At 38.9% G+C, this 16,647-nt stretch overlaps 1 protein-coding gene across 1 annotated transcript in view; it reads left to right on the forward strand.

Annotated features, from left to right (window-relative positions):
• The window catches only part of ITFG1 (integrin alpha FG-GAP repeat containing 1), a 332,983-nt gene that overhangs the window by 32,446 nt on the left and 283,890 nt on the right, over positions 1-16,647 (forward strand). The gene's annotated exons all lie outside the window — the stretch shown is intronic.

The following is a 16,647-nucleotide window of genomic DNA, read 5'->3' on the forward strand; positions in this document are numbered from 1 at the left end:
TAAGTTGCACAAAAATGTAAAATATTTCTTTTGAACTGCCAAAGAATTACAAGATTTTATTTATTCTTTTCTTGGTAATCATTTCCTATTGAATTGAATGTTAAAACCAAAATGTTAAAAGATTATAAGGAAGTCAGTGATCTTAGATACACATTAAAAGTACTGGATATAGGGGCTCCTCGGTGGCTCAGTCAGTTAAGTGTCTGCCTTAGGGTCAGGTCATGATCCCAGAGTCATGGAATTGAGCCTCAAGTCTGGCTCCCTGGGAGCCTGCTTCTCCCTCTGCCCCTCCCCGTATTCTCTCTCTCTCTCAAATAAATAAAAATCTTTAAAAAAAAATAAAGTACTGGATATAATAAATAAACCTTTAGTTGCTTTTGTTGTTTGTTAACCATATCAAAATTTGGATTCTCCACTTATGGATTCATGATAATTTAGACACCAGTTGCCTGATGTTTCTTTCCCTTTCCATTTAAAAATTATTGACTAATAAATGCTATAAATTTAATTATAAGAAAAATATTTAGCTTATAATTTAAAATTTTCAAAGGCTTTTTACAACTTTTTACTATGGAAAATTCTAAACATAGGAAAGTAGAATAGTATTTCATATATGATGTACTATTCTACTTTTTTTTTAAGATTTTTTATTTTATTTATTTGAGAGAGAGAGAGAAAGAGAGCATGAGAGAGGGGAGGGTCAGAGGGAGGAGCAGACTCCCTGCCAAACAGGGAGCCCAATATGGGACTCGATCCTGGGACTCCAGGATCATGACCTGAGCCGAAGGCAGTCACCTATCCGACTGAGCCACCCAGGTGCCCCTATACTATTCTACTTTTAATTATCACTTAGCTTCAACAATTATCAACATATGGCCTATCTTATTTCATTGGTACAACCATCGACAAGCCCATCCTGCCCCAGATAATTTGAAATCCCAAACATTGTATCATTTCATTTATAAATATTTTAATCTATATCTCTAAATGATAAGGACTTTTTTTATTTTTAACATCTGAAAGATCATTTTCATATCTAAAAAAAATTTAGCAATAGTTTCTTAAATATCATCAAATATTCACTATTGAAAATGCCCAATTATGTCCTAAATGTTTTTATCAAATCAAGAGCTAAACAAGGTATACATACATATATTAAAAAAACATTATTTGGGGGCACCTGGGTGGCTCAGTCAGTTAAGCTTCTGCCTTCTGCTTGGGTCATGATCCCAGGGTCCCAGGATCAAGCCCCACATCTGGATCCCTGCTCAGCAGAGAACTTGCTTCTCCCTCTCCTTCTGCCCCCCCCGCCCCTGCTCCTGCGCACACTCTCGCGCTCGCTCTCTCTCTCTCTCTCTCTCTCTCTCTCTCTCTCTCTGTCTCAAATAAGTAAAAATCTTCTAAATACATAAAATAATAAAATAAAAATAAAAACATTATCTGTATTATAGAATGTCTCAAACTCTGGATTTTGCCATTTCTAGCCCCATAGTGTTAGCATGTGACTCTGTCCCCTCTATTTCTTCTAAACCAGTAGTTAAATTTGAAGCCTTCATCAGAATCAGACTTTCTGTTGGTCAAGAATTCTTCCTAGATATTGCAGTTTGTTTCAGCTCATTAGGAGGCACGCGATTTAAATTCCCTTTTGTGATATTAAGATTGATCAGTAGTTCCAGTTTTCCTCAGTGTGGACCATTCATTATACTGCTGTCCTAATCGTTTTAGCTTCTATTGGTATTTATACTCATGGCCATTATTTCAACAAGAGTTACAAAATTGTGGCACCCTAAATCTGTCATTCATCTGTATATATTATTATCTGGAATTTTCTATTTAATAAAAAAGACAACTTTAGTCACCTGAAGTACAGCTCAGACAGGCAGGTTAACTGGTGGATTTTTGTTCCTTCTCCCTATTTTTTTATCCAGTTATTTTTAATGTGGTCAAATACTTCTAAAATTTGCCATCTTAACCATTTTTAAGTGTACACTTAAATGTATTAAATACACTCATAATGTTGACCTACCATGTAACTCTTTGCATTTTATGAAACTGAAACTGTACACCCATTAAACAATAACTCCTCATTCCCTCTCCCCAGTCTCTAGCAACCCCTTTTCTGTGTTCTGGCTCTGATTTTGACTACTCTACTTCATATAAGTGAAATCATGACAGTATTTGTTATTTTGTGACTGACTTGTTTCACTTAGCATAATGTCCTCAGAGTTCATCCATGCTATAACATATGTCACAATTCCCTTCCTCTTTGAAGCTGAATAATACTTCATTGTATATATCCCACATTTTGTTTATCCATTCATCTGTTCATTGACACTTAGGTTACTTCCACATTTTAGCTGTTGTGAATAATACTGCTCTGAACATGGATGCACAAATGTCTTTTAGAAATCCTGCTTTCAGTTGTTTTGGAAGTGGAATTTCTGAACAATATGGTAATTCTTTTTTTTTTTTTTCATATCTTAAGGAACCACCATTATATCAGCTACACCATTTTGTATTCCCACCAACAGTGCACAGAGTTCTCCACGTACTTGCCAACATTTGTTATATTCTCGCTTTTTCATAGTAGCCCTCCTAATGGGTATAAGGTGGTATCTCATTGTAGTTTTGATTTGCATTTCCCTAATGATTAATAATGTTGAACATCTTGGGATGCCCAGGTGGCTTAGGCGGTTAAGCTTCCGACCCTTGGTTTTGCCTCAACTCATGGTCTTAGGGTCTTGGGCTAAAGCCCTGCGTTGGGCTCCCCACTCAGGAGGGAGTTTGCTCAAGGATTCTCTCTCTCTCCACCCCCAAATAAATCTTTAAAAAAACCTGATGTTGAACATCTTTTCATGTTTATTGGCCATTTGCATATCTCCTTGGTAAGAATGTATAATCAAGTCCTATGCCCATTTTTTAATTGGGTATTTTTTGGTGGTGTTGAGTTTGAGTTATTCTCTATTGAGAATAGTACTTCCTCGTCGGTTATATGATTTGCAAATATTTTCTCTCATTTGGGGAATGCTTTTTTACTCTGTTAATAGTGTTTTTGGATGCAGCAATGTTTTCTCTTAATCCTTAAGTCCATTTTGTCTATTGTTTCTTTGTTGCCTGTGCCTTTGGTGTCTATCCAAGAAATCATTGCCAAGTCCAGTGTCATGATGCTTTTGCCCTATATTTTCTCATAAGAGTTTTATACTTTTCTCCCTAACATTTAGGGCTTTGATGTATTTTGTGTTAACTTTTGTATACAGTGTTAGATAAGAGTCCAGCCTCCTTCTTTTGCATTAATACCCGGTTTTCTCAGCACCATTCATTGAAAAGACTTGTCATTTACCCACTAACTGGTCTTAGCACCCTTGTCAAAACTCATTTGACAATATATAGGAGGATTTATTTCTGGGCTCTTTATCTATTCTACTGATCTATACATTTGTCGTTATGCTAATACCACACTATTTTGATTATCATAACTCTTCAGTAAATTTTGAAATCAGAAACTTCTTTTTCAAAATTGTTTTGGCTGTTTGGAGTACTTTGAGATTCCATATGAATTTTAGGATGGATTTTGTTTCTGCAAAATATACCCTTCGGATTTTGAATAGGATTGTTCTGAAGCTGTAGATCACTTTGGGTAATATTGACATCTTAAAAATATTATCTTCCAATTGATGAACTTGGGATATGTTTCCATTTATTTATGTCTTTTAACGATTTCTTTCAGCAGTGTTTTTTAGTTTTCACTTTACAAGTCTTTCACCTCCTTGGTTAATTCCTAAGTATTTTATTCTTTTTTTTTATAATTTTTTATTCTTATGTTAATCACCATACATTACATCATTAGTTTTTGATGTACTGTTCCATGATTCATTGTTTGTGCATAATACCCTGTGCTCCAAGCAGAATGTGCCCTCTTTAATGCCAATCACCAGGCTAACCCATCCCCCCACCCGCTCCCCTCTAGAACCCTCAGTTTGTTTTTCAGAGTCCATCCTCTCTAATGGATCGTCTCCCCCTCCAACTTACTCCCCTTCATACTTCCCCTCCTGCTATCTTCTTCTTCTTTTGTTTTTCTTAACACATATTGCATTATTTGTTTCAGAAGTACAGATCCGTGATTCATCAGTCTTGCACAATTCACAGTGCTCACTATAGCACATGCCCTCCCCAGTGTCTATCACCCAGCCACCCAATCCCTCCCACCCCCCACCACTGCAACAACCCTCAGTTTCTTTCCTGAGATTAAGAATTCCTCATATCAGTAAGGTCATAAGATACATGTCTTTCTCTGATTGACTTATTTCACGCAGCATAACACCCTCCAGTTCCATCCACGTCGTTGCAAATGGCAAGATCTCATTCCTTTTGATGGCTGCATAATATTCCATTGTGTATATATACCACATCTTCTTTATCACTCATCTGTCGATGAACCTCTTGACTCTTTCCACAGTTCGGCTACTGTGGACATTGCTGCTATAAACATTGGGGTGCACATACCCCTTCAGATCCCTACATTTGTATCTTTGTGGTAAATACCCAGTAGGGCAATTGCTGGATCGGATGGTAGCTCTATTTTCAACTGTTAAAGGAACCTCCATACTGTTTTCCAGAGGGGTTGCACCAGCTTGCATTCCCACCAACAGCGTAGGAGGGTTCCCCTTTCTCCACAACCCCGCCAACATCTGTCATTTCCTGACTCGTTATTTTTAGCCATTCTGACTGGTGTGAGGTGGTATCTCATTAGGTTTCGATTTGGATTTCCCGGATGCCGAGCGATGTTGAGCACTTTTTCATGTGTCTGTTCGCCATTTGGATGTCTTCTTTGGAAAAATGTCTCTTCATGTCTTCTGCCCATTTCTTGACTGGATTATTTGTTCTTTGGGTGTTGAGTTTGATAATTTCCTTATAGATTTTGGATACTAGCCCTTTATCTACTGTGTCATTTGCAAATATTTTCTCCCATTCTGTCGGTTGTCTTTTGGTTTTGTGGACTATTTCTTTTGCTGTGCAAAAGCCTTTTATCTTGAGGAAATCCCAAAACTTCATTTTTGCCCTGGCTTCCCTTGCCTTTGGTGATGTTTCTAGGAAGAAGTTGCTGTGGCAGAGGTCGAAGAGATTGCTGCCTGTGTTCTCCTTTAGGATTTTGATGGACTCCTGTCTCACGTTTAGGACTTTCAACCATTTGGAGTCTATTTTTGTGTGTGGTGTAAGGAAATGGTCCAGTTTCATTCTTCTGCATGTGGCTGTCCAATTTTCCCAACATAATTTGTTGAAGAGACTGTCTTTTTTCCATTGGACATTCTTTCCTGCTTTCTCAAAGATAAGTTGACCATAGAGTTGAGGGTCCATTTCTGGGCTCTCTATTCTGTTCCACTGATCTATGTGTCTGTTTTTGTGCCAGCACCATACTGTCTTGATGATGACAACTTTGTAATAGAGCTGCAAGTCCGGAATTGAGATGCCGCCAGCTTTGCTTTTCTTTTTCAATTATTCCTCTGGCTATTCGGGATCTCTTCTGGTTCCGTACAAATTTTAGGATTATTTGTTCCATTTCTTTGAAAAAGGTGGATGGTATTTTGATGTGGATTGCATTAAATGTGTAGATTGCTCTAGGTAGCACTGACATCTTCACAATGTTGGTTCTCCCAATCCATGAGCATGGAACGTTTTTCCATTTCTTTGTGTCTTCTTCAATTTCTTTCATGAGTATTTTAGAGTTTTCTGAGTACAGATCCTTTGCCTCTTTGGTAAAATTTATTCCTAGGTATCTTATGGTTTTAGGTGCAATTGTAAATGGGATCGACTCCTTCATTTGTCTCTCTTCTGTCTTGTTGTTGGTGTATAGGAATGCCACTGATTTCTGTGCATTGATTTTATAGCCTGCTACTTGACTGAATTCCTGTATGAGTTCTAGCAGTTTTGGGGTGGAGTCTTTTGAGTTTTCCACCTACAGTATCATATCATCTGCAAAGAGTGAGAGTTTGACTTCCTCTTTGCCGATTTGGATGCCTTTGATTTCTTTTTGTTCTCTGATTGCTGTGGCTAGGACTTCTGATACTATGTTGAATAGCAGTGGTGATAATGGACATCCCTGCCACGTTCCTGACCTTAGGGGAAAAGCTCTCAGCTTTTCCCCATTGAGAATGATATTCGCTGTAGGTTTTTCATAGATGGCTTGTAAGATACTGACGTATGTACCCTCTATCCCTATACTCTGAAGAGTTTTGATCAAGAAAGGATGCTGTACTTTGTCAAATGCTTTTTCTGCATCTATTGAGAGGATCATATGATTCTTGTTCTTTCTTTTGTTAATGTATTGTATCACATTGATTGATTTGCAGATGTTGAACCAACCATGCAGCCCAGGGATAAATCCCACTTGTTAATGGTGAATAATCCTTTTAATATACTGTTGAATCCTATTGGCTAGTACTTTGGTGAGAATTTTTGCATCCATAATCATCAAGGATATTGGTCTGTAATTCTCCTTTTTGATGGGGTCTTTCTGTGGATTCGGGATCAAGGTAATGCTGGCCTCATTAAATGAGTTTTCAAGTTTTCCTTCCATTTCTATTTTTTGGAACAGTTTCAGGCAAATAGGTATTAATTCTTCTTTAAATGTCTGATAGAATTCCCCGGGGAAGCCATCTGTCCCTGCGCTTTTGTTTATTGGGAGATTTTTGATGACTGCTTCAATTTCCTTAGTGGTTATAGGTCTGTTCAGGTTTTCTATTTCTTCCTGGTTCAATTTTGGTAGTTGATACATCTCTAGGAATGCAGCCATTTCTTCCAGGTTATCTAATTTGCTGGCAGATAGTTGCTCATGATATGTTCTTATAATTATATTTCTTTCCTGTTGGTTGTGATCTCTCCTCTTTCATTCATGATTTTGTTGATTTGGGTCATTTCTCTTTTCTTTTTGATAAGTCTAGCCAGGGGTTTATCAATCTTGTTAATTCTTTCAAAGAACCAGCTCCTAGTTTCGTTCATTTGTTCTACTGTTCTTTTGGTTTCTATTTCATTGATTTCTGCTCTGAGCATTATTATTTCTCTTCTCCTGCTGGGTTTAGGCTTTTTTTGCTGTTCTTTCTCCAGCTCCTTTAGGTGTAGGGTTAGGTTGTGTATTTGAGACCTTTCTTGTTTCTTGAGAAAGGCTTGTATTGCTATATACTTTCCTCTCAGGACTGCTTTTGCTGTATCCCAAAGATTTTGAACAGTTCTGTTCAAAATTTTCATTGGTTTCCATGAATTTTTTTAATTCTTTAATTTCCTGGTTGACCCATTCATTCTTTAGTAGGATGCTCTTTAGCCTCCATGTATTTGAGTTCTCTCCGATTTTCCTCTTGTGATTGAGTTCTAGTTTCAAAGCATTGTGGTCTGAACATATGCAGGGAATGATCCCAATCTTTTGGTACCGGTTGAGACCTGAATTGTGACCTAGGATGTCATCAATTCTGGAGAATGTTCCATGGGCACTAGAGAAGAATGTGTATTCTATTGCTTTGGGATGGAATGTTCTAAGTATTTCTGTAATGTCCATTTGGTCCAGTGTTTCATTTAAAGTCTTTATTTCCTTGTTAATCTTTTCCTTAGATGATCTGTCCATTTCAGTGAGGGGGGTGTTAAAGTCCCCCACTATTATTGTATTGTTGTCAATGTGTTTCTTTCTTTTGTTATTAATTGCCTCATATAATTGGCTGCTCCCACGTTAGGGGCATAGATATTTACAATTGTTAGATAGATCCTTAAGTAAGATATAATGTCCTTCATCTCTTATTACACTCTTTGTTTTAAAATCTAATTTGTCTGATAAAAGGATTGCCACCCCAGCTTTCTTTTGGTGTCCATTAGCATGGTAAATGGTTTTCCACCCCCTCACTTTCAATGTGGTGGTGTCTCTGGGTCTAAAATGAGTCTCTTGCAGACAGCATATTGATGGATCTTGTTTTTGAATCCAATCTGATAGCCTGTGTCTTTTGATTGGGGCATTTAGCCCATTTACATTCAGGGTAACTATTGAAAGGTATGAATTTAGTGCCATTGCATTGCCTGTAAGGTGACTCTCACTGTATATTGTCTGTGTTCCTTTCTGGTGTATGCTGCTTTTAGGCTCTCTTTTTGCTTAGAAGACCTCTTTCAATATTTCTTGTAGGGCTGGTTTCGTGTTTGCAAATTCCTTCAGTTTTTGTTTGTCCTGGAAGCTTTTTATCTCTCCTTCTATTTTCAATGATAGCCTAGCTGGATATAGTATTCTTGGCTGCATATTTTTCTCGTTTAGTGCTCTGAAGATATCATGCCAGTCCTTTCTGGCCTGCCAGGTCTCTGTGGATAGGTCTGTTGCCAATCTAATATTTCTACCATTGTAGGTTACATATCTCTTCTCCCGAGCTGCTTTCAGGATTTTCTCTTTGTCTCTGAGACTCGTAAGTTTTACTATTAGATGTGGGGGTGTTGACCTATTTTTATTGATTTTGAGAGGGGTTCTCTGTGCCTCCTGGATTTAGATGCCTGTTTCCTTCCCCACATTAGGGAAGTTCTCCGCTATTATTTGCTCCAATATACCTTCTGCCCCTCTCTCCTTCTTCTTCTTCTGGGATCCCGATTATTCTAATAATGTTGCAACATTCTAATGTTGTTTCGTCTTACCGTATCGCTTATCTCTCAAATTCTGCCCTCGTGATCCTGTAGTTGTTTCTCTTTTTCTCACCCTCTTTATTTTCCATCATTTGGTCTTCTATATCGCTGATTCTTTCTTCTGCCTCATTTATCCTAACAGTTAGTGCCCCCATTCTTGTTTACACCTCATTAATACCCCTTTTCATTTCAACTTGGTTAGATTTTAGTTCTTTCATTTCTCCAGGAAGGGTTTCTCTAATAACTTCCACACTTTTTTCAAGCCCAGCTTCTATCTTTAAAGTCATGATTCTGAACTCTCGGTCCAACATCGTGCTAATGTCCGTATTGAGTAGGTCCCTGGCAGACGGTACTACCTCTTGTTCTTTTTGCTGAGGTGATATTTTTCGTCTTGTCATTTTGTCCAGAGAACAGATGAATGAGAGAACAGAATGCTAACAGGTTAACAACGTCTCCAGCAAATATACTCTATAAAAATCAGAAAAGTCCTGAAACCAGGGGACAAGAAAGGGAAAGAAAGAAGAAAAAAAAAAAGGAAAAAGAAAAAGATAAAAACAAACAGAACAAAAGAAAAAAAAACAGAATATGATCAAATATGATCAGGCTAGTGCATAGATCAGTGCCACGCACTACCTTTTGGCCATGTTTTGGTCTGTTAGAAGAAAGTGCCTGCTAAAATTTTAAAGGAAGAAAGACATATTTATATACAAAATAAGGGTTGATACAATGAAGGGATTGCAGATGACTGTAAAGATGAAAATGATATAAGATTTTATAAAAGGACTTGATAAGAACTTGTTTTTAAAAAGAAGAAGATTTAAAAAGAAAAAGAAGAAAGGAAAAAAAAGGGAGGGAATGTGATCAGGCAGGAGAATAGAACAAAGCCATACACTAGTGATTTAGGGTATATTTTCATCTGTCAGAAGAAATTGTATCTCAAAATTATAAAGAGAGAACAACTTATATATATATGCCAAAAATAGGGGTAACTACTATGAAGGGATAAATTTATGACTCTAAAAATGAAAAATAAAAAATGTTTTTTTTTAAAAAAGGGATTGATAAGATATTGTTTGAAAAAGGGAAAAATAAAAATAAAAAAAAACAGTTAAAAAAATTAACTTTAAAAAAGTAATGAATTATGGTCAAAAAGCCATGAATTCTATGTGCATTGTTCCCCTAGCGCTGGAGTTCTCCCGTTCTCCTTGATCGGTAAACTTAGTCTTGGCTTGCTGGCTGTTCATGCTGATCTTCTGGGGGAGGGGCCTGTTGCCGTGGTTCCCAAATGTCTTTGCTGGAGGCGGAATTGCCCCACCCTTGTGAGTCCGGGCTAAGCAAGCTGCTCTGATTTGCTCTCAGGAGCTTTTGTTCCCTGCAAGCTCTCGATAAAGCTTTGACGGACCAGGGTGAAAATGGTGTCCTCCCAATCTCCGCCCGGAGGAGCTGAGAACTGGGAGCCCCACTCCTCATTGCATCCCCGGAGAAAAGCAGTCACTCCCGTGTCCCCGGTCTCCAGCCGCACTCCCTGCTCACTCGGCCTGTGATCGAGCGTTTCTATGTCTGCAACCCGACCCCCTGTGGAGTCTCCTAACCCAGCAGATCCCTACTGTGCGCCTTCGCGCTGCTCCTCCCAGGGGAGGAAGGGGAGTCTCCCCGGCTCTGCCACTTGTTGGGTCCCTGATGGAGGAGCAGTAGCCCGACTGGGCCGCGGATCACAATTTATGGCCACCCCGAGCTGAGAGCCCGCGCCTCGGCTCCGTCTCTGCAGCCAGCTTCCCCACTCCGATACCTGGGAGCTCTGCCACACTCAGGCACCCCTGGTCTTTCTGTGACCCCGAGGGTCCTGAGACCACACTGTCCCGCGAGGGTTCCACCCCCCCGCTTAGCCACTGGAGCGACGTCCCTCAGTGGAGCAAGACTTCTAAAAGTTCCAATTTTGTGCTCCGCTGCTCTAGCACTTACCAGAAGCGGCCACCGAGGCCCCCTCCCCCGCCATCTATCCTCCCGAATACTGCCTTCGATTCACTTCTCCACACGTCCTACCTTCCAGAAAGTGGTCGCTTTTCTGTTCAGAGTGTTGTTACTGTTCTTAATCTTCAATCTCTTGTTGAGTTCGTAGGTGTTCAGAATGGTTTGATCCCTATTCAGCTGAATTCCTGAGACCAGACGAAATCCAGGTCTCCTACTCCTCCGCCATCTTGCTCCGCCCCTAGTATTTTATTCTTTCTATTCTATTGTTAATGAAGTTGTTTTCTTAATTTCCTTTTTAGATTTTTCATTGTCAGTGTATAGAAGTGCAATCATTTTCTGTGTGTTAATTTTACATCCTGCTATTTTGCTGAATTCATTTATTAGTTCTGACACTTTTTTGTGGAATCTTTAGGGTTTTCTACAAATAAACTCATATTGTCTATAAGGAGAGATCATTTTACTTCCTCTTTTCTAATTGTTTACCTTATATTTTTTTCTCCTCTTCATCCCATTTTTACCAGTAAAGAAATTCTCTTTGAGTAATCTTTCTAAAGTTAACTTAAAATACATGGGGAAATATTTAAATTGTCATTGTTAGTATTCTGTTTTTCAAAACATTATATATGCCTTTCAAATCATTTCAGCAAAGTTATTGAATACCCACTCCATGCAAAGCCCTCTACTCTTTGTTATGTGAAATACAGAATGACATATGCTTGCAGTCCTCAAAGAGCATTTAGTTTACTGTGAGAGTCTTGTAAGTTTAGCCACGTTATGTGGCAGAATAAAATAATTACATATTATTTTATGTATGTAAATATATAAGTATATAAATATATATAAAATGATTACAAACTGCTGTATAATAACAAGAGTAGGAAGAGACAGACAGCCTCACTGTTCTTGGGACTAGAGTCCTACACAGTTGAGCTACGAATTTGGCCAATGAAAAGTGAGTTATATGCTTCTCATTATCCATCATATGTTCTATGCTCATTCCTTAGAAAATATAAAGCTTTTCTAAACAATTAGTTCTAGAAGAAATTCTTGTTATAAGTGGGATTTCCTATGTGAGACAAGATATGTAATGTAATAATTGAGTTGCCCATGACAAATATTTTTTAAAAAAATTTATTAGATTTTTTTATAATTACTAAAACTGCTTGTAATGACGTTTATCCATTATATGGTTGTAATATAGTTTATTTAATCCTTTTTTTTGACAATAGTTTCTAGTTTTTATTTTCTTTTTTATTCTAAATAGAGCTCTGGTGTCTTATTCTGTGTACATTTCTCAAAAGTTCCTCAAGGAGAGGTCCTGGAAATGAAATAACCTGACTAAACAAGTATAAAGACTTTTAAGGTGAAACATTGCCACATTGCCCTCCAGAAAGCTATGAGAGTGCTTATTTCTCCAACCTTTGCCAAAACTTGAGTATTACTTTTTAAAAATTTACTATTTTGATAGGTGAAAAAATATTTCATTATAACGTTAACATCCATTTCTCAAATTAGTATTGAAATAGAATTTTTCTTTTTCATGTATGAGTTTGATATGTGTATTCCCTTAGGTATTGCTGACAGTTGCCTGTTGTTTAAGGCTGTCTTTTAGAAAGTGAAAACTAAAAATGACATGAAACTCAATGAAAATTAAAAGTAAACATGAAGGGACGCCTGGTGAGTCAGTTGGTTAGGTGTCTACCTTTGGCTCAGGTCATGATCTTAGAGTCCCGAGATAGAGCCCAGCATCAGGCTCCCTGCTCAGCGGAGTTGGCTTCTTCCTCTCCCTCTGGCCCTCCCCTGATTGTGCTCTCTCTGTATCTCTCTCAAATAAATAAATAAAATCTAAAAAAAAAAAACTAAAACTAAACATGAAAACTTGGGGCACCTGGGTGGCCCAGTCAGTTAAGCAGGTAACTCTTGATTTCTTCTCAGAGCATGTTCTCAGGGTCATGAAATCAAGCCCCACATCAGTCTCTATATTTGGCATGGAGCCTGCTTGAGACTTTCTCCCTCTCCCTCCACCCCCACTTGCACTCTCTCTCTCTCTAAAAGAAAAAAAAAGACTAAACATGAAAACTAAAAACGTAACATTAAAACCCAACTTAATGAAAGCAGTTCTATAGGGAAGCCAAGTTACTAGAACCCATGATCTGGACTGGACCAAGGACCAATTCTTGGAATGTTGAATGAGGTGAAATGATCCATCTGTCTCAAGTCATTCACCTGTAAATATCTTCTTTCTCAACTGGACTTCTGATACATATCGGTTCTATTCTATAAAAAGGACGTGGATTCTGGTATTTGTTTTTATTTTTAAAGGCAGGTATCTTTTCCTTAGTTACCAACTGGGGTAAATAGATGATAAAGTGGTTTTTCTTCTATAGCAATAAAGGAATGTAACAGACTCTACTCTAGGTGATGTACACTCATATCTTCTATATATGGAGGGGTAGACTAAGATACTAAGATTATTTTCTTGAGGTGGATTATTGAAGAAAAAGAGATGATCAGAATAATGTGTTAAGAAAGAGAATATTTGGGGGTAGTAAAGAACTGGAAAATTTGAAGACTACTTAGAAAATGGTGACATACCTGAGTCAGTTGCCAGTAGTTGTAGAAGTCCCTTGATTGATAGAACAACAGAGTTTTAAGCCAAACTAGAGACCTTAGGAAGAAGATTTGATAGACGAGAATTTGAGTTTAGAAAAAAGATATTTGATGGGCAGAGCAAGATGGCAGAGGAGTAGGGGACCTGGATTTCGTCTGGCCTCAGGAATTCAGCTGAATAGGGATCATACCATTCTGAACACCTACGAACTCAACAGAGATCAAAGAAAAGAATAACAACAACTCTCTGAACAGAAAAGCGACCACTTTCTGGAAGGTAGGATGTGCGGACAACTGAATACGAGGCGATATTCGGGAGGATAGACGGCGGGGGAGGGGGCCTCTGTCAGCCGCTTCTAGCGCGTGATAGAGCAGCGGAGCACAAAATCGGAACTTTTAGAAGTCGGCTCCACTGAGAGACATCGCTCCAGTGGCTAAGCGGGAGGTGGAACCCTCGTGGGACAGTGTGGTCTCAGGATCATTGGGGTCACAGAAAGACCAGGGGTGCCTGAGTGCGGCAGAGCTCCCAGGTATCGGAGCGGGGAAGCCGGCTGCAGAGACAGAGCTGAGGCGCGGGCTCTCAGCTCAGGGTTGCCATAAACTGTGATCCGTGGCCCAGTCAGGCCACTGCTCCTCCAGCTGGGACCCGACAAACAGCAGATCCGGAGAGACTCCCCTTCCTCCCCCGGGGGGAGCAGTGCAAGAGCACACCGCAGGGATCTGCTAGATTTCGAGACTCCACACGGGGTCAGGTGCCAGAGATAGAAATGCTCAGGCACAGGCTGGGTGAACATGGCATGCAGCTGGAGGCCAGGGAGACATGAGTGACTGCATTTCCCTCGGGGCACACTGAGGAGGGGGGCCCCCGAGTTCTCGGCTCCTCCGGGCAGAGACTGGGAGGCCACCATTTTCACTCTGGTCCTCCTTAGCTGTACCAAGAGCTGGCAGGGAACAAAAGCTCCAAAGAGCAAACAGGAGCAGCTTGCTTATCCCGGACTAACGAGGGCGGGGCAATTCTGCCTCAGGCAAAGACATTTGGGAACCAGGGGAACAGGCCCCTCCCCCAGAAGATGACCATGAACAGCCAGCCAAGACCAAGTTTACCGATCAATGAGAACAGGAGATCTCCAGCGCGAGGGGAATACTGCACATAGAATTCATGGCTTTTACCATGATTCATTAGTCTTTCAAAGTTAATTTTTTAACTGTTTTCTTTTTTTTGAATGTTTCTTTTTCCCTTTTCAACCAACATCTTATCAATCCCTTTTTTAAGAAAACATTTTTATTTTTCATTTTTATAGTGATATTCTATCCCAACATAGTAGTTATCCTTATTTTTGCCATATACATATAATTTGTTCTCTCTTCAAAATTTTGAGAAACAGTTTCCTCTAACAGATCAAAATATACCCTAAAACCCTACTGTATGGCTTTGTTCTAGTATCCTGCCTGATCACATTCTCTGCCCTTTTTTTTCTTTCTTTTCTAATCCTCTTCTTTCTTTTTTCAACCACCTTCTTATCAATTCCTTTTTTAAAATTTTTTATAATTTTCATCTTTACAAACATTCCATCTCTTTATGGTATCAACCCTTATTTTCTACATATATAAGTCTTTCTTTCTTTAAAATTTTAGGAGGCACTTTCTTCTAACAGACCAAAATACACCCAAATTCTCGTGTGTGGCACTCATTATGCACTAGCCTGATCATATTTGATCATATTCTGTTTTATTTTTTGTTTTGTTCTGTTTTTGTTTGTTTTTATCGTTTCCTTTTTTCTCTCTTTCTTTTTTCTTTCTTTCCCTTTCTTTTCTCCTGGTTTCAGGTCTTTTCTGATTTGTTGAGAGTATATTTGCTGGGGACGTTGATAACCTGTTAGCATTTTGAGCTCTCATTCATCTATTCCCCTCTGGACAAAATGACAAGATGAAAAAAATCACCTCAGCAAAAAGAAAAAGAGATAGTACCGTCTGCCAGGGACCTACTCAATACGGACATTAGTACAATGTCAGACCTAGAGTTCAGAATCATGATTTTAAAGATACAAGCTGGGCTTGAAAAAAGCATGGACGTTATTAGAGAAACCCTTCCTGGAGAAATAAAAGAACTAAAATCTAACCAAGTCGAAATCAGAAAGACTATTGATGATGTGTAATAAAAAATGGGGCCACTAACTGCTAGGATAAATGAGGGAGAAGAGAGAATCAGACATATAGAAGACAAATGATGGAAAATAAAGAGGCTGAGAAAAAGAGAGATAAACAACTACTGGATCTCGAGGGCAGAATTTGAGAGATAAGCGATACGATAAGATGAAACAACATTAGAATAATTGGGATCCCAGAAGAAGAAGAAAGAGGGGGGCAGAAGGTATACTGGAGCAAATTATAGCAGAGAACTTCCCTAATGTGGGGAAGGAAACAGGCATCAAAATCCAGGAGGCACAGACAACCCCTCTCAAAATCAATAAAAATACGTCAACACCCAGACATCTAATAGTAAAACTTACGAGTCTCAGAGACAAACAGAAAATCTTGAAAGCAGCTCGGGAGAAGAGATATGTAACCTACAATGGCAGAAACATTAGATTGGCAACAGACCTATCCACAGAGACCTGGCAGGCCAGAAAGGACTGGCATGATATCTTCAGAGCACTAAACGAGAAAAATATGAAGGCAAGAATACTATATCCTGCTAGGCTGTCATTCAAAATAGGAGAGATAAAAAGCTTCCAGGACAAACAAAAACTAAAGGAATTTGCAAACACGAAACCAGCCCTACAAGAAATATTGAAAGGGGTCCTATAAGCAAAGAGAGAGCCTAAAAGCAGCATAGACCAGAAAGGAACACGGACAATATACAGTAACAGTCACCTTACAGGCAATACAATGGCACTAAATTCATACCTTTCAATAGTTACCCTGAATGTATATGGGCTAAATGCCCCAATCAAAAGACACAGGCTATCAGATTGGATTCAAAAACAAGACCCATTGATATGCTGTCTGCAAGAGACTCATTTTAGACCGAAAGACACCCCCACATTGAAAGTGAGGGGGTAGAAAACCATTTACCATGCTAATGGACACCAAGAGAAAGCTGGGGTGGCAATCCTTATATAAGACGAATTAGATTTTAATACAAAGACTGTTATAAGAGATGAGGAAGGATACTATATTCTACTTAAAGAGTCTATCCAACAAGAAGATCTAACAATTGTAAATATCTATGCCCCGAACATGGGAGCAGCCAATTATATAAGGCAATTAATAACAAAAGCAAAGAAACACATTGACAACCATACAATAATAGTGGGGGACTTTAACGCCCCCCTCACTGAAATGGACAGATCATCTAAGCAAAAGATCAAAAAGGACATAAATTCTTTAAATGACACACTGGACCAAAGGGACTTCACAGACATA

The sequence above is a fragment of the Callorhinus ursinus genome, unplaced genomic scaffold, assembly GCF_003265705.2.
Source record: "Callorhinus ursinus isolate GAN/ISIS: 27379988/994484 unplaced genomic scaffold, GSC_fseal_2.0 scaffold56, whole genome shotgun sequence".
Taxonomy (NCBI): Eukaryota; Metazoa; Chordata; class Mammalia; order Carnivora; family Otariidae; genus Callorhinus; species Callorhinus ursinus.